This window comes from Lolium perenne, chromosome 7, assembly GCF_019359855.2.
Source record: "Lolium perenne isolate Kyuss_39 chromosome 7, Kyuss_2.0, whole genome shotgun sequence".
Lineage (NCBI taxonomy): Eukaryota > Viridiplantae > Streptophyta > Magnoliopsida > Poales > Poaceae > Lolium > Lolium perenne.
In genome coordinates, this window is record NC_067250.2 from 309,290,806 (window position 1) to 309,314,644 (window position 23,839).

Consider the following 23,839-nt stretch of genomic DNA (forward strand, 5'->3'; position numbering starts at 1 on the left):
CCCGGAGGACTCTACGCCGCCATGGTCGCCTCCGGAGTGATGTGTGAGTAATCTACCCCTGGACTATGGGTCCATAGCAGTAGCTAGATGGTTGTCTTCTCCCCATTGTGCTTCATTGTCGGATCTTGTGAGCTGCCTAACATGATCAAGATCATCTATCTGTAATGCTATATGTTGCGTTTGTTGGGATCTGATGAATAGAGAATACTTGTTATGTTGATTATCAAAGTTATGTCTATGTGTTGTTTATGATCTTGCATGCTCTCCGTTACTAGTAGATGCTCTGGCCAAGTAGATGCTTGTAACTCCAAGAGGGAGTATTTATGCTCGATAGTGGGTTCATGTCTCCGTGAATGCGGGAAGTGACAGAAATCTCTAAGATTATGGATGTGCTGTTGCCACTAGGGATAAAACATTAGTGCTATGTTCGAGGATATAGTCACCGATTACATTACGCGCAATACTTAATGCAATTGTCTCTGTTGTTAGCAACTTAATACCGGAGGGGTTCGGATGATAACCTGAAGGTGGACTTTTTAGGCATAGATGCATGCTGGATAGCGGTCTATGTACTTTGTCGTAATGCCCAATTAAATCTCACAATACTCATCATAATATGTATGTGCATGGTCATGCCCTCTTTATTTGTCAATTGCCCAACTGTAATTTGTTCACCCAACATGTTGTTTATCTTATGGGAGAGACACCTCTAGTGAACTGTGGACCCCGGTCCAATTCTCTATACTAAAATACAATCTACTGCAATACTGTTCTACTGTTTTTCTGCAAACAATCATCATCCACACTATACATCTAATCCTTTGTTACAGCAAGCCGGTGAGATTGACAACCTCACTGTTTCGTTGGGGCAAAGTACTTTGGTTGTGTTGTGCAGGTTCCACGTTGGCGCCGGAATCCCTGGTGTTGCACCTCACTACATCCCGCCGCCATCAACCTTCAACGTGCTTCTTGGCTCCTACTAGTTCGATAAACCTTGGTTTCATACTGAGGGAAAACTTGCCGCTGTACGCATCACACCTTCCTCTTGGGGTTCCCAACGGACGCGTGTTGTACGTGTATCAAGCATCGTCACGGACAATGGTAGTAACTTCACATCCAAGGAATTCAAGGCATATTGTGCAGAGGTAGGCATCAAACTACACTTTGCATCAGTTGCGCACCCGCAAACGAATGGTCAAGTCGAGAAAGCCAATGGCATTATCTGCAATGGTATCAAGAAGCATTTGCTAGCACCATTAGAAAAAGCTCGACATACTTGGCCCGAAGAGTTGCCCAGTGTGTTATGGAGTATTCGAACAACACCAAATACGGTGACGCAGGAAACACCGTTTTTTCTGGTCCATGGAGCGGAAGCAGTGCTGCCAATAGAAATAGAGCATGATTCTCCAAGAGTTACAGAGTACGACGAAGAGGCCTCAAGAAAAGCACTGGAAGACGATGTCGACGCATTAGATGAAGCTCGAGACGAAGTGTTATCACGAGTCACTAAGTACCAGCAAGACCTGAAAAACTACCATAGTCGACGTTTGCGCCCGAGATCTTTTCAGGTCGGCGACCTAATTCTTCGGCTCACGTAAAAAATTCATGAGAAACTCGAGTCGCCGTGGCTTGGCCCTTACATCGTCATAGAAGTAATCGAAGGAGGAGCATACAGGATAAAGGACAAGAAAACAGGGGTTGCCGAGCAAAACCCCTGGAACGTGGCGCAACTTAGGCGGTTCTACGCCTAGAGTTGAAATATAGTTCCTCCTCCGTAAAAATACAAATGTACTGAAACACCCGCGAGTTTTCAGACGCACTCTTTTCCTTTTCAGGGCACCAAGTGGGGCTGGAAAGGTTTTTAATGAGGCGGGCTCGCGGTGCTGCAATATAGTAAAGATATTGATGACTTACATCCGCTTTCTCGACACACTCGGGGGCTCACGCCCAGAAATTAGAATATAGCTCTTCAAGTTACAACAAGATAGTTTTGCCTTGGTGCAAAGCACCTCGCAAATCAATACAAGATAGTGCTCAACAAAAAAGCTCGGGGGCTCATAACCCGCGGCAACAAAATATATATTTACTCTCGCAAAATAGCAAAGCCATCAAGGCGTAAAAAAATAAGCTTGAGCTCCGGCGAAAGGCTCGGGGGCTTTTACAAGATAGATTATACTTTACAATATAGACAACTTCATCATCAAGAAGAATTCGATACAAAAAATATATATGACTTCCGCAATATAGTACAACTCAGTTGATACCTAAGATATTATCTATGGATAAACCTCTGTTGTTTGCAGCAGTTGTCGTATGCTCAGGTAGCTACCTTTTACAAAGAACTCAGAGTCCATCCGAAGAAGTTCGTCCATCATTTCTTCGGCTACAGGAGTTATAATATCATTGATTTTATCAATATTCCTCTTTCGCTTTGACTGCTTGGCCAGACATTTGGCGACAATCTTCATCAGATCTAATTTTGGGTAGCAGATCTGTATCATAATCATGGCGAATCTTGCCCCAACAGACAGTTGAGCTCGCACAAAGTTATGGATACGAGGAGCATCCCGGAATTTCTCCATCAGAGCGGGAGGACTGTCTGGTATTTCATTCAGAGGAAACATGGTACTATAAACGAGAGACAAGGTTCTTGTACAGAAATCAAGGAACTCGCGAACCTGACAAGCGCGGTCCTGAAATCTGACAATTTCTCGGGTACGTTCTGGAGTAGCCCAGAACAGAGAATCATGGTCAAGTGCAAGATTAACAAGGAGATTTGTCCTTGTGTTTACACGTTGGTCCTCAGCAGCAATGTCCTGAAAGAAACCTATTTGGAGACACGCACAATAATTTCAAAGGAAGAAACGGAGAAAAAATAGAGGAAGTTTGATTTACAAAACATACCTGTCATATCCGAACTCGCTTCAGTCATCAACTCGAGCATAAAATTTTCTCGGGCGGTTGCCTTTGGAGCTTCAGAAACGGCGGCTTATTTGGCAGCTCTGGCCTCTTGAGCCTGTTGCAGGGCAATTTTTTCCCTCTCGGATGATTTTCGAGACTGGTCCATTATGATAAGTGTTTGCTTCTTCATATACTGAAGTTGTTGACGAAGTTCCTCCAAATCTTGCGCTGAACCCTTACTCGAAGAGTCTTCACCAAATTCATGTTCAACAGGCGTTTTCTTCGAGTGGGAGGAAGCAGGAAAAACGTCGGAAGGACGTGGAGTTGAAGTGTAGTTATCAAATATCAACTGAAAAATAGAAGTCTCGACATCAATCATCAAGAAAAATAAATTTTCATTGATTCTCCACATATTTACAAGGTATTACATAAAGAGGATATCTTATTGAACTACTGGGGTAGATGTCGCCAAAGTTATTCTGGCGACAACATCAAAAGAAAAGAGAAAAAAGAAAGATAGGGTGGTCTACTTGACCTCCGGCTTCGAGGAACTAGGAGCTGGAGTTGGATTGAATCCAGGGATGGCCAGGATCTTCTTCGAGTTGGGTTTGGCAGCCCTAATCAAAGACTGCCACTTCTTCATCTCCAGCTCCTTCGCGTCGCCAACTTTAGCCCAGTCGACGTTTTGTTGGCTATCGGCAACCAAAGCTATGGTGCCTTCAACACCAATCTTCAGGCCCTCTTGTCGAAGACTGGGTCCAAGATTTTCCTTTGATCTGAAGCACTTGGCGAGAGCAGTAAAAGTCTTGGGTTCTTGTTTCTTCACAAAACAGAATGGAAAGAGCCGATACAAAACTATTCTAGCGTCGGTGAGGCCTTGGCGTGCTTCATCTCCATGAATTTCAAGAAGGGAGAGCGCGTCGAGAAGGCGATCACCTTCAGGATTCTCTAGATCATAATCTTGTTGCGTTCTCCCTAAATAAGGCAAAAAATATAGTTCTTCAGCAAACAAGCAAGGAAAAAGGTGTTGACCCAAAAAAATAGCAGAGATTCGAGTACTTACTGACAAAACGTCGACTCTGCGACTCCAGGCGAGCGATGTTGTCCTCTTCACGAGCAGATTGCTGCGTGATGTTTTCGCTTAAAGACGCTTCTGCATCTTGAAGTCTTTTTTGAAGATCTTCGACAGCGGCAGCATCAGCTTCAGCTTTCTTGCGGGCCTTTTCGCTTTGCTCCAATTCAAGAGCAAGAGCATCAGCACGTTTGTTGGCTTCCGCAAGGTTGGCTAGCAAAATAATCGATATTAGCAAATGTCCGAGAAAAATATGATGGAGAGTATTGGACCAGAGAAAGTAGCAAAAATAGTACCTTCAAGTTTGTTCACCTGATCGCGGTACCCGACAAATTGAGTACCGAGACGGATAAACTCCTTCATCAAAGGCTGAAGAGAGAGCCAAAGAAAGAAAAAATCAGTATAGTGTGTGAAAATCCGACAGCAGTAAGCAAAAAAGAAGCAAGGCACAAAAGAGACTCGACAGAAATGGGAGCAAAAGAGAATAAAGGGAAACTTACATCATCCAATGAAGGAGTCGTGGAACCACCAATTAATTGGGTGGGTTCCTTGGCTGGCTCAACCCTTCCTCTCTTTGGTGAAGAGGCACAGGGGCTCACAGCTGGAGCACTGAGCTCGAGGTCTAGCGGAGGAGTCGAGGTTTCATCCCCATCAGGTTGAGCCTCTGAGATAACTAAAGTACGAGACGTGCTTGTTCGAGCAGTCACGTCAATAGGGGGATTTTCATCCTCGTCACCACTGCAATAAACATGATACAGTGTAAGAAGACAACATAGACAAAATATCGAGAGCAAAGAGCAAGAGAACTTACGAGCTGACAAGGGCATCCTCGTAAGGGTTGAAAGTTGTCCTCTGTTCAGTAGGAGCAACTTCTTCGGCAGAAGATGGGCCAGCTTTGGACGTGCCAGTGTCGACAGCTTCGGCTCTTTTTCTTTTGTTCCTTGGAGAAACAGCGGATGGAAGAGAACAAGTTGACTCGCTGGCTTCAGATTCAACTTCTTTTTCAGAGGAAGCCGCAGATTTGCGAGAACCTGCGACTTCACTCTCAGGGTGAGAAGTACCCTGGTTGTCGTCAGCGACAACAGCCTGTTCTTCGACTTCTCCATCTTCAGGAAGAGGAGGAAGAGAAGATAGGATTGGATGATTCTACAAGCAACAAATGTCAACAAAACAGTTATGCAGGGGTGTCAGCAAAAATAGCAGTCGACAAAAAGTAAAATATTCGGCAAGATAAAATGTAAGTCGAAGAAAATACCTTGGGGAGAGGATTGGTGGCGCTGTATGGCTCCACACGGCAAGCAGATGGAATAGGATCCTTCTTGCTAAGTGATGAAATTCTTCGGATAAGTTTCTCCAAGTCCTTTACAGGAAGGTCCTCGGAGAGCCTGTTAGCATCTTTCTCGCCAGCATACGTCCAAAGGGGATTTTTGCGGGCTTGCAGAGGCTGCACCCTAATCCTAAGGAAGTATGCTGTGATCTGGGTGCCCGATAGTTCCTTGCCACGGGTGTTCTGAAGTTCATGAATACGGGACATTAGGGCCTTTGTCGCCGTTTTTTCTTCTTCGGTAGCTTCAGCGTCCCAGGAACGGTGGCAAAGAATCTTGGCGCTTCCATCAAAAGGAGCTATGTTGTACTCCACAGAGTTGGCACTTTCTTCATGCACATAGAGCCATCTTTTGCGCCACCCTTGGACGGAGTTGGGGAATTTGACGTCAAAGTACTCAACGTTAGAGCGAACGCAGATAACAACACCGCCTATGTTGTAGGCGATATTGTGAGAGCCATTGCGGCGAAGGCAGAAGATGCGCTTCCACAGAGCCCAGTTAGGAGGGACTCTGAGGAAGCACTCGCAAAGAGTGATGAAAATCGCGACATGAAGAATGGAGTTAGGAGTCAGCTGGTGCAGCTGAACCCCATAGACAAAAAGAAGACCGCGGAGGAAATCATGAATGGGGGTGGAGAGACCGCGGATGAGATGGTCAATGAAACTGACCCGATACTCGATTGGTGGCGAGCGATAACTTTCTTCGCTAAGGAAGCGAATCGCGCCCTCCTTCTTTATGAGCCCAAGTTTCTTCATTAGGTTCACGTCTTGGTTGGAGATTTTGGATCTCTCCCACTCCAGATCTTCAGCGGCCATCTTGGATTCGGGAGTGCTGTGGCGAGTGAGCCGCGTGCGTGGTGGCATTAAAAATGACGAAAGCGCGAAGTTTGGCTGTGGACGAGCTCAGGAAGTGCTGGGCGCAATGGAGATTTTTGCAGAGGAGAGCAGAGATGCGGCGTGAGCGAAAAGGTGAACGAAGGAAGAAGAAGGATTTATATAGGGATTTGGCGAAGCAACGCACCGTTGGATGGAAAAATTGTGCGGTGGATACTGCACTCATAATTAAGGGGTAAAAAAGTATTTTGACTGTGAAGGAACAGAACAGGCGCTACAGTACGTGCGCCAGGAAAAGTGGAGGACGTGTGTCCCCCACTTGCACGACGTGTCAAATTGACAGGGAATTTGGACCCACAAGACAGAGAGAGAGCAGTACTCGCGCTTTCCGGATGCGGCGATCGTCGCTGACGTCAGTAATGAGGTCACTTTGACTAAAGAAAATATCGACAGTCAAGATTAAGAAGATTGGCGGCAGGACAAATTATCAATTATTTCGGGAGCCTTTGAACAAATACAAGTTTTTGCCCAAATGCTCGGGGACTACTTTGGAACAGTGAAAAATTCGAGAATGACAAAATAGAAATGGCGAGAGCCTATGATCAAATACAAGCATTTGTTCATAGCCTCGGGGGCTACTCCCATCGAGAGCGCTGTTCGCGCACCCGATAGATTCGAAAACTTTGAGAAAGAAGGAAAATATAGCAACGTAAGGCGTTGAGCCTACACCCAAGCACAAGTCCTTGGCTGTAGCTTCGGGGGCTACTCCCATCGGGAATGCTGTTCGCGTGCCCGATGAAAATATAAAAAAGAAAGAGAAAGAAAAAAAAGTGAGCATATTGCGAGTTATATAAATAACTCTACATAAACTCCCATCGGGAGGTCAATATAAGTCATCCGTTGACTCAATAGAATGTGCTATTCCAACAGCCGAAAAAGCACTCGACAATATATTCTCAGGGCGCCAAAGTTGCGATCAATCTCTGAATGCCGCACAACTTTACGAAGGTAAGACCCCAGATCCGTTCTGAGTGGCGTGGCGCCATCTCTGATGTCGGTTTGCTACTTTTTTCCGTATCAACAGATATGAAGAAAAATCCTAATGAACGCGTTAGGTACCCGATAAAATATGACTGGGACTCGACAGAATGGTAAGACCTTAAGCGGCACCTATCGAAGTTTACACCAGTATCCCGAGATCATGTCCAGGGACGTGATCTTGAAGTAGGTTTTTGCGGATTGCCACTAGAGCAGTTAAGTAGTACCTGATCCGTCAGATGAACTAGCCCCAACTACTATTATCCCTGTACAATATAGAATTGCGTATCCAAAGAGATGCGATAAATTTGGCAGAGCTATTGAATAGCTAAAGTTGGAGATTTTCCATGATTCTTCGATTCAAGCAAAATCTCGGGGGCTACTGATATAGGCATCCCCAATGGGCCTGCCAAAGATAGTACCCGGGGTTTGCTTAAGGCCCACGACTCGATGAATAAGAAGATTCGGAAGCCCAAGTTGTTATTAAGGAAAGCTAGAGTTGTATTAGGAATACTACTTGTAATCTCACGGGACGGGTTGGAAAAACCCTCCCAGACAATGTAACCTGTGTATTGTGAATCCCTCGACTCCACCTCCTATATAAGGGGGAGTCGAGGGACAAAGAGAGGATCGATTCATTGTTTCACACAACCCTAGTTTTCATAATCGTCGAGTACTTTTCGGCTGAAACCTTCGAGATCTACTTGCCCTCTACTTCCAACTAAACCCTAGTCAACAATATGTAGGCATTGATAAGTTAATACCTTGTCACCAATTACCGTTATCCATGTACAATATATGATTGTTTTATGAAAGTCATTTGGTAACTCGAAGAAATCAGGTGTTAATTGTAACGGTGGAGATTTTCCCTGATTCTTCGATTCAAGCAAAATCTCGGGGGCTACTGACATAGGCATCCCCAATGGGCCTACCGAAGATGGTACCCGGGGTTTACTGAAGGCCCACGACCAGAAGTTTATGAAGCTGGAAGCCCAGTTAAGAGGTAGTTTGGAAAGATAGAGTTGTATTAGGAATAATGACTTGTATCTATTACGGGACAAACTCAAAGAGTCTCCCTGTCTTTGTAACTTGTACATCACGAAACCTTCAGCTCCGCCTCCTATATAAGGGGGATTTGAAGGAGAAAGAGGGGATCGATTTCATTATCAACACAACCCTAGTTTTCTAGCAGTCGAGTACTTTTCCGGCTGAACCCTCGAGATCTACTTGCCCTCTACTTCCTACGAAAACCCTAGTCTATAATCTATAGGCATTGACAAGTCGATACCTTGTCACATAGTTAGGCACCCACTATGCTATTTAGTTTAACAAAAATGTACTAACTTTTTCAGTGGCATCATCATGTTAGTTGATTTTTGACGAAAAAGGGTAAAGATTACCCTAACATGGACCCACTTGCATCTCTAGATATACAATACTATTTTCCCATATGTACCATATTTTGGTACATTTTTTTATACAAATGAGTCAAAGTTTGATAAGTTCAAGTTGGAATAAAAGCTAAAAATACACTTATATGTGTATTACGAAAGTTTTTTTTAGACTAACAGGGAGCCCTCCCCAACTCCATTTGCATTGAAAATGAAACACAACAGTGTTTTAAACGACAAGAAACTAAAAAGATCCAGCCCACCAGCTAGACTGGGGGTCTTAGTCCTCAGAGAATTCTAGGAAAAGGAGAGTACAACCTCTAACATCACGAGATCAACAACATTACACACCAGCATCCTCTAAGATATACTCAGCCAAACCTCAAACGTCATCACTCTAGGGAAGCCAAAACCTCTTCAGATCACCACATGGATATTGGTGCTTCAGCAGGTAGGCTTCGGAGGCACGCCCCTGATGGAGAGATGCCGTAGAAGATTTCCAGGTCGAGATCCAGTCAAAGGACGTTCATTTCAGTCCAGCATCAACGATGACAACATCTTTAGTTTTCTCACCAGGGCAGCTTTGAATTTTTCCACCATATCCCACTCTAGGGTCTTCAATGGGATCTACCAAATCCTTAGGTATGATCGGATTAGCCCCCAAACCTGTTTCATAGAAAGCCAAGTTTTCCTGTTAAACACCAAATGATTCCTGTTGTTCCAGATGCCCCACATAACAGCAGATGAAACAACATTTAACTGCTCAAATCTCTTATTCCAGAGCCATTTAGATGCAAGGGATAAGTAATCATTGATTTCTACATCAAAAATTTCTTGCACAACAGCCTAAAGCAGTTTAGAGACTAGGCAATCGAAGAACAGGTGTTTAACAAATTCTATTTCACTACATAACTCACACCCTAAAAGTTTCTGGATACCCCTATGTCTAAGATTATCTCTTGTCATGATCTTATTCTGAAATAAAATCCAGAGAAAAATTTGAACTCTAGGTGGGATTTTTAGGTCCCAAACAGATGGCAGAAATACATGTTGAATCCCTCTAAAATTAATGACAACATATAAAGATTTGGAGGAGTAAACACCCTTTGATTCATATTTCCAGATGGGTTGATCCTCCTCCTCAGAAAAAGTGATAGTTTGTGCAATCTCTACTAACTCAAACCACAATTCCATCATGTGTGGTGTGAAAGCTCTCCTAAAATCACATTTTAGTTGTTGACCGTCCCACAGATCGGCAACAGTTTTCATCTGTTGATTAACTATAAAATAAATATCCCAATATTGAGTAGACAAAGGTGCATTACCAAACCAAGTGTCTTCCCAAAACCTAATAGTTCTACCATTTCCTATTTTCCATTTATAACAAATTTAACCGCTCTAGAGGCCCACATTAAACCCTTCCAGAAGATAGACGAGTTTATGTCCTAGAAGCAAAATATATTGGGGTTTCTAGTGTTATACTTAGCATCTACTATTTTCTTCCATAAACTACCTTTCCCTTGTATATATCTCTTAATCCAGGAACCAACTAGACATATGTTTAGGTCTTGGAGATTAGGAATACCAAGCCCACCATATTCTGTTTTCACGCAAATAGAAGGCCAATTGGCCAAATGTATTTTCTTATTCCCATCTGCATCATTCCACATACGATTAGCTGATAGGATCAAAAACCCATTTGGGCAATTTTAAAAAAAAAGAGCATATAAATGGGGGTGCTAGATAAAACAATCTAAATGAGGATCCTTCTTGCCTCCATTGACAAAAGTTCCCCCCTCCATCCTGCCATTCTACTAAGGAGACTATCCACTAGAGGTTGCAGATCCTCCCTCTTAAGCTTACTAAAGTGCAAAGGGAGGCCTAAATACTTCACAGGAAATTTCCCAGCAACACATTGGAGAATATCTAGGAAAGGAGCAGCCTCAGAAGTCTCCATGTTTGTAGCCATCAATTCAATTTTATTTTAATTAATCTTCATCCCTGATACTTGTTCAAAAGAAGTCAGTGTCCATTTAAGGTTTATAGAATTTCTCTCATTATTTTCTAAGAAAAGCAGAGTATCATCTGCATATTGCAGACTAATCACCCAACGAGGCACTAGATGTGGGCACAAACCTGTTAACATGCCAAAGGCTGCCCCTTTAGTTATCATTCTAGAGAAGACATATACAAAAAAATTAAACAATAGGGGAGCAAAAGGATCACCCTGTCTCAAGAAAGAAATCCCCCTCAACATCATTTACTTTAACTCCAACAGACCCTCCTTGGGTGATTTTTTTAATCATAGAAATCATTGGTTTCATATAGGAAATCTTGGTTTACTTTATCATAGGCTTTTTCATAGTATATTTTGAATACTAATCACCAAAACCTCTAAGTTGCAAGATTTCATATAGGAAATCTTGGTTTACTTTATCATAGGCTTTTTCATAGTCTATTTTGAATACCAATCCTTTTTCTTTTTTCCTATATACTTCATGTATAATCTCATGAGCAGAGACAACACTTTCTAGAATAAATTTCCCTTTAATAAAAGCAAATTGCTGCTGAGAGATCTATCTATCAATAATCATAAAGATCTATTGGTGATAACTTTTGTGAAAATCTTGAAGACACAATTTAACAGACTTATAGGTCTAAACTTCCTCATTTTTTTTGCATCATCCTCTTTTGTAATAAGAGTAATCATGGCAAAATTTAGTCTACATATGTCTAATCTACCATTATACCATTCATCAAAAATCTCAAGGAAATATTCCTTAATAATTTCCCAAAAAGTTTGGAAAAATAGGAAAGACAGACCATCTGGGCCTGGAGCTCCTTGAGCATAAGAGCCAAAAATAGCATCTTTAACCTCCTTTTCAGAGAATTCCTTCTCTAGATCTATGTTTCCTGATGGTTAACTTTTTCCTCAGGAGAGAAAAAATCATCTAATAATCTAATGTTAGGCCTGTCTTCTTTTTTGAAGAGCTCCTTGTAAAAAGAAGTTGCTATTTTAAGCATGCATTTCTGATCAATTACAGGGCCATCAGGCCCTCTAGTAAATTAATTCTTTTTTTATTCTCCTTTGATTTGCCACAACATGGAAATAGGCAGTATTCCTAAGTCCTTCTAAAATATTCGTATCTCTAGATCTCTGTCTAGATTTAGTTTCTTCTATTATCCAGTAAGTATTGAGTTCTGTAAGAATATCATCTAATCTTTTTCTACTCAGCTCATCTAAAGGAAAAGATTCTGACATAATGTCAAGGGAGTCATATTCCTCCATGAGATCTTTCTTATGCTTCCTAATATATGCCTCTAGGTTTGCACTCCGTCCTCTAGCTAGTATTTAAATTTATCATGCCAACTGTCAATAGTAGTTTTATTCCCTCTAGGTAGGGCCCAAGCCTTAGCAACTAAATCACTAAATTCAGGTCTAGATAGACACCACTTTTCAAATTTAAAACTAATTTTTTGGGGATTTTTTCATAGCCAGATTCCCAAATTATGGGAGTACGATCACTTCCCACCCTAGGTAAGGCTCTAGCATGAGCTAAAGCAAATTTTTCCTCAAATTTAGTAGTACAAAAAATCCTATCAATTCTACTCATGATTAAATTTTCCTGGTTATTGGCCCAAGTAAAAGCGCTTCCAGAGAGCCCAATTTATACCAAGGCCCATAGCTCTATCAAAGCATTAAATTTATCAGCCCATCTATGATCAATATTACCATTACTCTTATCTAATTGAGATCTAACAAGATTATAATCCCCACCAATAATGGCAGGAACTTCCCAGTTACGGAAAAGCTCATGTAATTTAGAAATAAACTCATCTTTCCTCTCCTCATATGGAGAGCCATAAATAGTAGTGATTCTAATAATAACATCAGCTATTTTATTCCTAGCAACTACACTAATAGAGAAGTTTTTAATTTCCCAAGAGATAATATCAAAAAGATCTAGAATAATGCCTACCAGAATCCCTCCTGCAGAACCAATAGAAGGAAGAAGATTCCAAGCAAAATTCCTATTACCTAGAACATTCTTCATAAAAGAATTGCTAAACTATTTTTTTTGTTTCTTGGAAACCAATATAATCTAATTGCAAGGGAGTAAGATTGTCATCAATATACTTTTGTCTACCTAGAGCTTGAATCCCTCTACCATTCCAGAAGCCACACTTCATCGAAATATTTTCCTAGGGTGCTTGCTCCATTTTTTCCTAGTTACATAAATCCACACATTCTCACCCCTATCATCAAACTCCTGATCTGTATTATACTGGTAAGGAGTTCTTGGGCAGTCAGATAGATCTGACATTTCCCCTAATTCCTTACACTGTTCTACATCTACAACATCACCTAAGTTTTTATTTTCTAAGGTAGCAAGTAAATTAGTGTCCCTAGAATCATCTAAGATAATTCTATCAGCTGCACCAGTTGTATCCACATGTATTCCTACTTTCCTAGCCATATCACTTAACTCTTCTACTTGCAAAACATGGAAAGGATTGGATTTGATTATACCTGTCATTTTTTTGGCAGCTCCTAAGTTGTTGTTCTTCTCCTTCAGCTCCATAGCCTTGTCCATCACATTCTTGGATCCGTCTATTCTCTCACTCTGTCTGATAGGTTGCACAGTCCCCCATACCATTTTCTGCTTTTTTCAACTCCTTGTACATCTCTGTTTCTCAGTAGCCCATCAAAAGCTGGCATGATATCTTCTGGCAGATGGAGTTGTTTTTCAGCAGCTTCTTCTATTCTTTTAGCAAAAGTCAGCCTTTCATCTTGCCAGAAACTAGTGACTTAAGATCTCACACCCTCATCAACATTACCATCTTCCTAGATGAACTGTCCATCCATTCCAATAACACCCTTTTACAACAGCAGCTTGTACACTTCATGATGTGGGCATTACCCTTCGGGTAACCAACATTATGCTACCTCCACCGGCCCAACCAGGGACCCATGAAGATTGTCGAATATACAAAGTGGGCCTACACAACGATGTCGAAGAGGAGGACTCATCCGAAGGAAGGTACTTGATGAACAAGGAAAGAAGACGACGAAACAAGGAAACTTTAGACTATAACTCTTTGTATCTTAGTCGAATCCGGACAGATCTCTCGAGACCTGTCCTAGTATATAAGGCCAGGAGAGGATCTGTCGGATCACAATCTACACGCTTAGAACCGCCGCAATACATAACCTAGAGCTTAGAACCCTAGCCTCTCAGTTAAACCATCGCAGTCCTTCGGCTACCCCATTGTAACCCGATATACTTTCGATAATCAAGATCAGACAAGCAGGAAGTAAGGGTTTTACCTCATCGATGGCCCCGAACCTGGGTAAATCTCTCTCCCCGTTTGTTCGATCACCGATGTCTCGTGCTAGCATGCAGGATTCCGTCAACCCTAAGCCCCTCATGGTGGGCATTACCGGGGAGCACCCCCGACAATTGGCGCCGTCTATGGGAAATATGATGGTACAAGGCAATCCATCAGCAGTTTCGATCTCACCGACCACCTCCGGGTCGGCATCGCCGAAATCATCGTCGGCTCCTTCATCACCAAGCTTGGGGAACTCGATTTGTGTCGGGTCCTTTGAGTTTACTCCACACATTGATTCATCGTGTTCGACCTTCTCGGGCTTGCGCGATGAATTGGAGATGGCGTTCGGGAGCGTGCACTACTGCGTCAACACCGAAGGCATCCTTCGGCTACCCGACCCGATCACCCCAAGGACATCAAGGATTATGGCTTCACCAACTACCGCACCAATTACTTCATCGCCAATTGCAGCCGCCTTATCGGCTGCGATATCGGAATCATCTCCAACGTTTTCACCTTCAACATCGTCGACCTGTTCCACATCAGTCGGATCTGACGATTCTGGATCCATCGATCTAACCTCTTACTACTGCACCAACTGTGACACTAGGCAACGACTAGGATCAGAGGATACACCTTTTGTCTGCAGCGCCGGGTATTTGATGTCTACGGGTGCTTCTATTCTTGTAGACAGTGTTGGGCCTCCAAGAGCAGAGGTTTGTAGAACAGCAGCAAGTTTCCCTTAAGTGGATCACCCAAGGTTTATCGAACTCAGGGAGGAAGAGGTCAAAGATATCCCTCTCAAGCAACCCTGCAATCACGATACAAGAAGTCTCTTGTGTCCCCAACACACCAAATACACTTGTCAGGTGTATAGGTGCACTAGTTCGGCGAAGAGATAGTGAGATGCAAGTAATATGGATGAGTATGAGTGGTAATAGCAATCTGAATAAAATATGGCAGCGAGTAAACATGCAACAAAACAGTAAACAAACGGAGATTCGATGCTTGGAAGCAAGGCCTTGGGATCCTGCTTTCACTAGTGGACACTCTCAACAATGATCACATAATAGGACTACTCTACACTCTGTTGTTGGATGACGAACACCACTAATTGTGTAGGATTACATGAACCCTCAATGCCGGAGTTAACAAGCTCCACAATATTCGATATTCATATTTAAATAACCTTAGAGTGCAAGATAGATCAACACAATTACATCGAGAACTAACATAGCATGCACACTGTCACCATCACACTATGAAGGAGGCATAGATCACATCAATACTATCATAGCAATAGTTAACTTCATAATCTACAAGAGATCACAATCATAATCCACGCCAAGTACTACACGATGCACACACTGTCACCATTACACCGTGGAGGAGGAATAGACTACTTTAATAACATCACTAGAGTAGCACATAGATGATATTCAACTAGATCACATAAAGAGAGAGATGAACCACATAGCTACAGCGGAGCCCTCGGCCCCGGGGGTGGATTACTCCCTCCTCATCATGGAGACAGCAATGGCGGTGAAGATGGCGGTGAAGACGGCGGTGGAGATGACTCCGGGGGCAATTCCCCGTCCCGGCAGGGTGCCGGAACAGAGACTTCTGTCCCCCGAATTGGAGTTTCGCGATGGCGGCGGCTCTGGATGGTTTTCTCTGGTTTCGTCGAACTGGGTCGAGGTTTTAGGTCAGGGACGACTAAATAGGCGAAGAGGCGGAGTCGGAGGGGCCACGGGGTGCCCACACACTAGGGGGGCGCGCCCCCCCTTGGGCCGCGCCGCCCTGTGGGGTGGGGCCCCTCTGGCTCCCCTCTGGCCTTTCTCCGGTGCTCTGGAAGCTTCTGGGAATTTTAAGATCTTCGGTGTTGATTTTGTCCGATTCCGAAAATATTTCCTTACTAGGATTTCTGAAACCAAAAACAGCAAAAAACAGCAACTGGCCTTTCGGCATCTCGTCAATAGGTTAGTTCCGGAAAACGCATAAAAACGATATAAAGTGTGAACAAAACATGTCGGTATTGTCATAAAACAAGCATGGAACATCAGAAATTGTAGATACGTTGGAGACGTATCAGCATCCCCAAGCTTAGTTCCTACTCGTCCTCGAGTAGGTAAACGATAAAAGATAATTTCTGAAGTGACATGCTACCAACATAATCTTAATCATACTATTGTAAAGCATATGAGATGAATGCAGCGATTCGAAGCAATGTAAATGCAATGAGTAAACAATTGAATCATATAGCAAAGACTTTTCATGAATAGTACTTTCAAGACAAGCATCAATAAGTCTTGCATAAGAGTTAACTCATAAAGCAATAATTCAAAGTAGAGGCATTGAAGCAACACAAAGGAAGATTAAGTTTCAGCGGTTGCTTTCAACTTTTAACATGTATATCTCATGGATATTGTCAATGCAAAGTAATATAACAAGTGCAATAAGCAAGTATGTAATAATCAATGCACAGTTAACACAAGTGTTTGCTTCTAAGATAGAGAGAAATGGGTAAACTGACTCAACATAAAAGTAGAAAAAAGGCCCTTCGCAGAGGGAAGCATTGATTGCTATATTTGTGCTAGAGCTTTGATTTTGAAAACATCAAGAGAGTATAAAAGTAAAGTTTTGAGAGGTGTTTGTTGTTGTCAATGAATGGTAGTGGCACTCTAACCCCCTTGCCAGACAAACCTTCAAAGAGCGGCTCCCATTTTATTTTATTTTTGGGTGGCACTCCTTCCAACCTTTCTTTCACAAACCATGGCTAACCGAATCCTCGGGTGCCTGCCAACAATCTCATACCATGAAGGAGTGCCTTTTTATTTTAGTTTTATTATGATGATGACACTCCTCCCCACCTTTGCTTTCTCAAGCCATGGCTAACCGAATCCTTCGGGTGCCGTCCAACAATCACATACCATGGAGGAGTGTCTATTTAGTTTGATTAATTTGGGACTGGGAATCCCATTGCCAGCTCTTTTTGCAAAATTATTGGATAAGCGGATGAAGCCACTAGTCCATTGGTGAAATTTGCCCAACAAGATTGAAAGATAAACACCACATACTTCCTCATGAGCTATAAAACATTGACACAAATCAGAGGTGATAAATTTTGAATTGTTTAAAGGTAGCACTCAAGCAATTTACTTTGGAATGGCGGAGAAATACCATGTAGTAGGTAGGTATGGTGGACACAAATGGCATAGTGTTTGGCTCAAGGATTTTGGATGCATGAGAAGTATTCCCTCTCGATACAAGGTTTAGGCTAGCAAGGTTGTTTAGAGCAAACACAAGTATGAACCGGTACAGCAAAACTCACATAAAAGACATATTGCAAGCATTATAAGACTATACACCGTCTTCCTTGTTGTTCAAACCCTTACTAGAAAATATCTAGACTCTAGAGAAACCACTCATGCAAACCAAATTTTAACAAGCTCTATGTATTCCTTCACTAATAGGTGCAAAGTATATGATGCAAGAGCTTAAACATGAGCACAACAATTGCCAAGTATCACATTATCCAAGACATTTTACCAATTACTACATGTAGCATTTTCCGTTTCCAACAATATAACAATTTAACGAAGCAGTTTCAACCTTCGCCATGAAAATTAAAAGCTAAGAACACATGTGTTCATACGAACCAGCGGAGCGTGTCTCTCACCCACACAAGTATTTATTTATTCAAACAAAAACAAAAACAAAAGCACACAGACGCTCCAAGTAAAGTACATAAGATGTGACCGAATAAAAATATAGTTTCAAGAGAAGGAACCTGATAATTTGTCGATGAAGAAGGGGATGCCTTGGGCATCCCCAAGCTTAGATGCTTGAGTCTTCTTGAAATATGCAGGGATGAACCACCGGGGCATCCCCAAGCTTAGAGCTTTCACTCTTCTTGATCATATTGTATCATCCTCCTCTCTTGACCCTTGAAAACTTCCTCCACACCAAACTCAAAAAAAAAATCATTAGAGGGTTAGTGCATAATCAAAAATTCACATGTTCAGAGGTGACACAATCATTCTTAACACTTCTGTACATTTCCTAAAGCTACTGGAAGTTAATGGAACAAAGAAATCCATCCCACATAGCAAAAGAGGCAATGCGAAATAAAAGGCAGAATCTGTCAAAACAGAACAGTCCGTAAAGACGAATTTTATTGAGGCACCAGACTTGCTCAAATGAAAATGCTCAAATTGAATGAAAGTTGCGTACATATCTGAGGATCACTCACGTAAATTGGCATAATTTTCTGAGTTACCTACAGAGAATTAGACCCAGATTCGTGACAGCAAGAAATCTGTTTCTGCGCAGTAATCCAAATCTAGTATGAACCATACTATCAAAGACTTTACTTGGCACAACAATGCAACAAAATTAAGATAAGGAGAGGTTGCTACAGTAGTAACAACTTCCAAGACTCAAATATAAAACAAAAGTACTGTAGCAAAATAAACACATGGGTTATCTCCCAAGAAGTTCTTTCTTTATAGCCATTAAGATGGGCTCAGCAGTTTTAATGATGCACTCGCAAGAAATAGTATTTAAAGCAAAAAGAGAGCATCAAGAGGCAAATTCAAAACACATTTAAGTCTAACCCACTTCCTATGCAAAGGAATCTTGTACACAAATGAATTCATGAAGAATAAAGTGACAAGCATAAGAGGATAAAACACGAGTAACTTCAAGATTCTCAACATAAAGAGGGGAAACTTAATATTATTAAGATGCCTATAACCATGTTTCCCTCTCTCATAATAACTTTCAGTAGCATCATTGATGAAATCCACAATATACCCATCACTTAAAACATTCTTATCATGATTCATATGCATAGAAGTATCATTAATTTTGGCATAAGAAGAGTTCTTCTCATTAATAGTAATTGGAGCAAGATTATTATCAAGAATTTGAACATGGTAAACAAGTTGCATATTAAGGGAATTGTTTTTGGCAATCCAATCATGACTATGACAAGTTTCATAAGGATAGTTATAACCTATATCATAACATTCTTTATAATAATCATCAATGGTCGGAGGCACAGCGTCATCATAAGAAATAGAATAGTTATCTTTCACAGTCGGTTTATCTGTGACCATATCATCATTGTTATTAGAAGGAGATGTATCAAACACATAATGATCAGTAGCAAAAGGATTTTCAAACACCTCTTCCCCAAGCTTAGAACTTTCTATATCATTATGGGAGGAAGCATGGATAGCACTGATACTATGGCAATTATTATCATCATCATTTTCAGAATTAGTTTCCCAGAGATTTGCAATATCAAAAGTAGTATGCTCATTCAAATAATGATCACTAATGTATGTAAAGAGCATAGGAAGATCATTGTATTCAGATTCATTATCATAATAATCATTAGGAGAAACATACTTACGGTTACCTAGCGTTATCTCATTCACGCGGGGATATGCCGTTACCTCTTTCTCTTTATTCTCCTTCTTCTTCTTCCTCTTCTTCTTCTTCGTTCCCTTCTTCTTCTTCTTCTCTTCCTTCTCCTCGTTCCCTTCTTTAGGAGGAAGAGGCTTGAAGGGTGGCTTGTCCACATAACATGATTTACTTTTAGAAACAATAGAAGAAACTTGGGAGGATTCCTCCTTTTCATTAATTAGTTCAAAACACACAGCGGTCCTATCATATTTTGGTAAGGTGTCATCTTCTAAAATATTTTGTATGTAAGTATTTGTATGGCTATTATCAATGCAATAAGAAAAACACCCATGCAGGACATCATCAATATCAAGATCACTCATATGTAACAAAGAGATTTTTCTCGATAGCTCTTCACACCACAAAAATAAAGTAAGTTCATCATGCTGATTAGGAGTAATTTCATCATCACAATACCAATTTGTAGCACTCATGGGGTTCAAATTATCATTGGAGGAGCATTGAAAATTAAAATGACCCACTCCATGGCAAAGTTCACAAATAAAAGGATAGAGGGCACACACTTTTTTACCAAGATCATCTAGAGCCCTAAAACACTTTCTAGTTTTTTCATTAATATGATGGATACAATATTCATCTTTGATTTGATTAATTCCACATGGTCTATGCATTCCACAAAAATTAACATGCTTATAGGAAATAGCATTCTTAGGAGTTTGAGCATGCTTATTGCAATCATTAACAACAATTTCATTCTTCATGCAAACCTCTTTAAAAGGTTCATGATACTTATCAAAATTCTTTTTAGGCAATTCAAAATGAGAAGCAAAGGCTTTATAAAGATTTGCAGCAACTTGAGAGTCAAGACCATAAGTAGCACTCATATCTCGAAATTTATCAGTATCCATAAAAGCTTCAATGCATTCATAATCATAATTTATACCTGACTCTTCACCTTTGTTGTTCTCCCATCCTTCAGCGTTCTCCTCAATCCGATCAAGAAGATCCCACCTAGCTTCAACCTCCTTGCTTGTGAAAGATCCCTCCGAACAGGCATCCAGATAGTCCTTGTGTTGTCCTGAAAGCCTCGCATAAAAATTGTTAACAATAACATTGCGGGGGAGCTCATGAATGGGACATTTGAGCATTAGTGACTTCAATCTCCCCCACGCTTGAGAAATACTTTCTCCATCACGAGGATAAAAGTTATAAATGTAATTCCTATCAATATGCACTTCATGAGGAGGATAAAATTTAGAATAAAAGAGAGATCCAATTTCCTCCCAACCAAGAGAATGACTATTCTTCAACAATTTATACCAATGCGCCGCTTTACCAGACAGCGAAACAGAGAATAGCTTCTTCCTCACTTCATCCATAGAGATACCTGCACACTTGAATAACCCGCATAATTCATGCAAAAACAGTAAATTATCTCCAGGATGGACAATTCCATCCCCTTCATAGCGGTTATCCATAACACGTTCAATAATTTTCATAGGTATTTTATACGGAATACTTTCAGCAGGTGGATTTAAAATATCAGAAGCATCATTAGAGTTATCGCATATGGGAGATAAAGCATTATCAGAGCAAAATATTTCTTTCAAAGCTGAGGAGCAAAAAAGATTATTTTTATATAAACTAGCTTCCCCAAGCTTAGACTTATCCATAGCATTAGTAGTGATTGCGTTCATACCAATAACATTGCTACTAGCATGCAAATGAGGTTCCATAGGTTCTTTAATTTTCGCATCACACAATTCATGTCTTAACTTAGGAAATAAATTAAAAAGCTCATAGTTGTATTCCATTATGCCTAACTAATGTAAAACAAGAAACAAAAAGATGCAATTGCAAGATCTAAAGGAAATAGCATCGAGCACACACGCAACGGCGCCAGAAAAGTACTGTTACCTAGAACCGGAGTATGAGTGCCTTTTACCTTTCCTCCCCGGCAACGGCGCCAGAAAAGTGCTTGATGTCTACGGGTTCTTCTATTCTTGTAGATAGTGTTGGGCCTCCAAGGGCAGAGGTTTGTAGAACAGCAGCAAGTTTCCCTTAAGTGGATCACCCAAGGTTTATCGAACTCAGGGAGGAAGAGGTCAAAGATATCCCTCTCAAGCAACCCTGCAATCACGATACAAGAAGTCTCTTGTGTCCCCAACACACCAAATACACTTGTCAGGTGTATAGGTGCACTAGTTCGGCGAAGAGATAGTGAGATGCAAGTAATATGGATGAGTATGAGTGGTAATAGCAATCTGAATAAAATATGGCAGCGAGTAAACATGCAACAAAACAGTAAACAAACGGAGATTCGATGCTTGGAAGCAAGGCCTAGGGATCCTGCTTTCACTAGTGGACACTCTCAACAATGATCACATAATAGGACTACTCTACACTCTGTTGTTGGATGACGAACACCACTAATTGTGTAGGATTACACGAACCCTCAATGCCGGAGTTAACAAGCTCCACAATATTCGATATTCATATTTAAATAACCTTAGAGTGCAAGATAGATCAACACAATTACACCGAGAACTAACATAGCATGCACACTGTCACCATCACACTATGAAGGAGGCATAGATCACATCAATACTATCATAGCAATAGTTAACTTCATAATCTACAAGAGATCACAATCATAATCCACGCCAAGTACTACACGATGCACACACTGTCACCATTACACCGTGGAGGAGGAATAGACTACTTTAATAACATCACTAGAGTAGCACATAGATGATATTCAACTAGATCACATAAAGAGAGAGATGAACCACATAGCTACAGCGGAGCCCTCAGCCCCGGGGGTGGATTACTCCCTCCTCATCATGGAGACAGCGATGGCGGTGAAGATGGCGGTGAAGACGGCGGTGGAGATGACTCCGGGGGCAATTCCCCGTCCCGGCAGGGTGCCGGAACAGAGACTTCTGTCCCCCGAATTGGAGTTTCGCGATGGCGGCGGCTCTGGATGGTTTTCTCTGGTTTCGTCGAACTGGGTCGAGGTTTTAGGTCAGGGATGACTAAATAGGCGAAGAGGCGGAGTCGGAGGGGCCACGGGGTGCCCACACACTAGGGGGGCGCGCCCCCCCTTGGGCCGCGCCGCCCTGTGGGGTGGGGCCCCTCTGGCTCCCCTCTGGCCTTTCTCCGGTGCTCTGGAAGCTTCTGGGAATTTTAAGATCTTCGGTGTTGATTTCGTCTGATTTCGAAAATATTTCCTTACTAGGATTTCTGAAACCAAAAACAGCAGAAAACAGCAACTGGCCTTTCGGCATCTCGTCAATAGGTTAGTTCCGGAAAACGCATAAAAACGATATAAAGTGTGAACAAAACATGTCGGTATTGTCATAAAACAAGCATGGAACATCAGAAATTATAGATACGTTGGAGACGTATCAGTATTCTTCGGATGGCGAAAGTATCGACAGCATCCCCAGGGTAGCCACCTGGGAGGCAGCCCGTCACCAAATCTACACTATCATCAACCCCATCACAGGAGAAGAAATCTCAGAAGCCGAGCGTATCCCGAACAAAAATCGCAATAGACGTCGCAACATCGAAACCAGTGCCAGCAATGACGACAGTGCTTGCACTATCACCAGCGAAGAGTTGGAGATTACTCGCAATTCCATAGCTAATCGTACTCCAATTCCCATTAGAGTTTCGGCAGGAACCCTCAACGCGTATCATGCGATTCTAGAGAAAAACCATTATCGGTTATCTAAAGAGCAGAATGACATCGATCGACACCAGCAGGCAGCCGACTAGTCAAGCGAACGGCGAAGGGGGCAACCCTCACATGGAAGTGCGTCTCGGAGCAACCAAGGCAGGTTTCGACCATTGATTCCTCGCCTTTCGGAAGATGATGCGAGGGAGATAACTTCAAACCTTTCCAATTCTTTCATGACCATGGATACTGACGGAATGATCAGGCCAAAGACTGTTGAAGGGGCAACAGCAAACCTCGCGGCTTATTTGATCAACCACCCGCCGGCTGACATAGGCATCCCAAATGGGCCTGCCGAAGATAGTACCCGGGGTTTATTGAAGGCCCAATACCCGAAGAATAAGAAGATTCGGAAGCCCAAGATATATTTAAGGAAAGCTAGAGTTGTATTAGGAAGTGTTATTTGTAATCTTGCGGGATGAGTTAGAAACCTTCCCGGACTATGTAACTTGTACTACACGAATCCCTCGGCTCCGCCTCCTATATAAGGGGGAGTCGAGGGACACAGAGATCATCGAATCATTGTTGACAAACCCTAGTTTTCATAATCGTCGAGTACTTTTCGGCTGAAACCTTCGAGATCTACTTGCCCTCTATTTCCAACTAAACCCTAGCCTACAATCCATAGGCATTGACAAGTTGATACCTTGTCAATTGGCGCCGTCTGTGGGGACTAGAGGCGTGAGGATCTGATCTCGATGGCACGTTCAAGATCTTCGACATCATCAACCGCAAGCAACGCAATGGATCGAGGTAAACAGATCGCTGCTGGT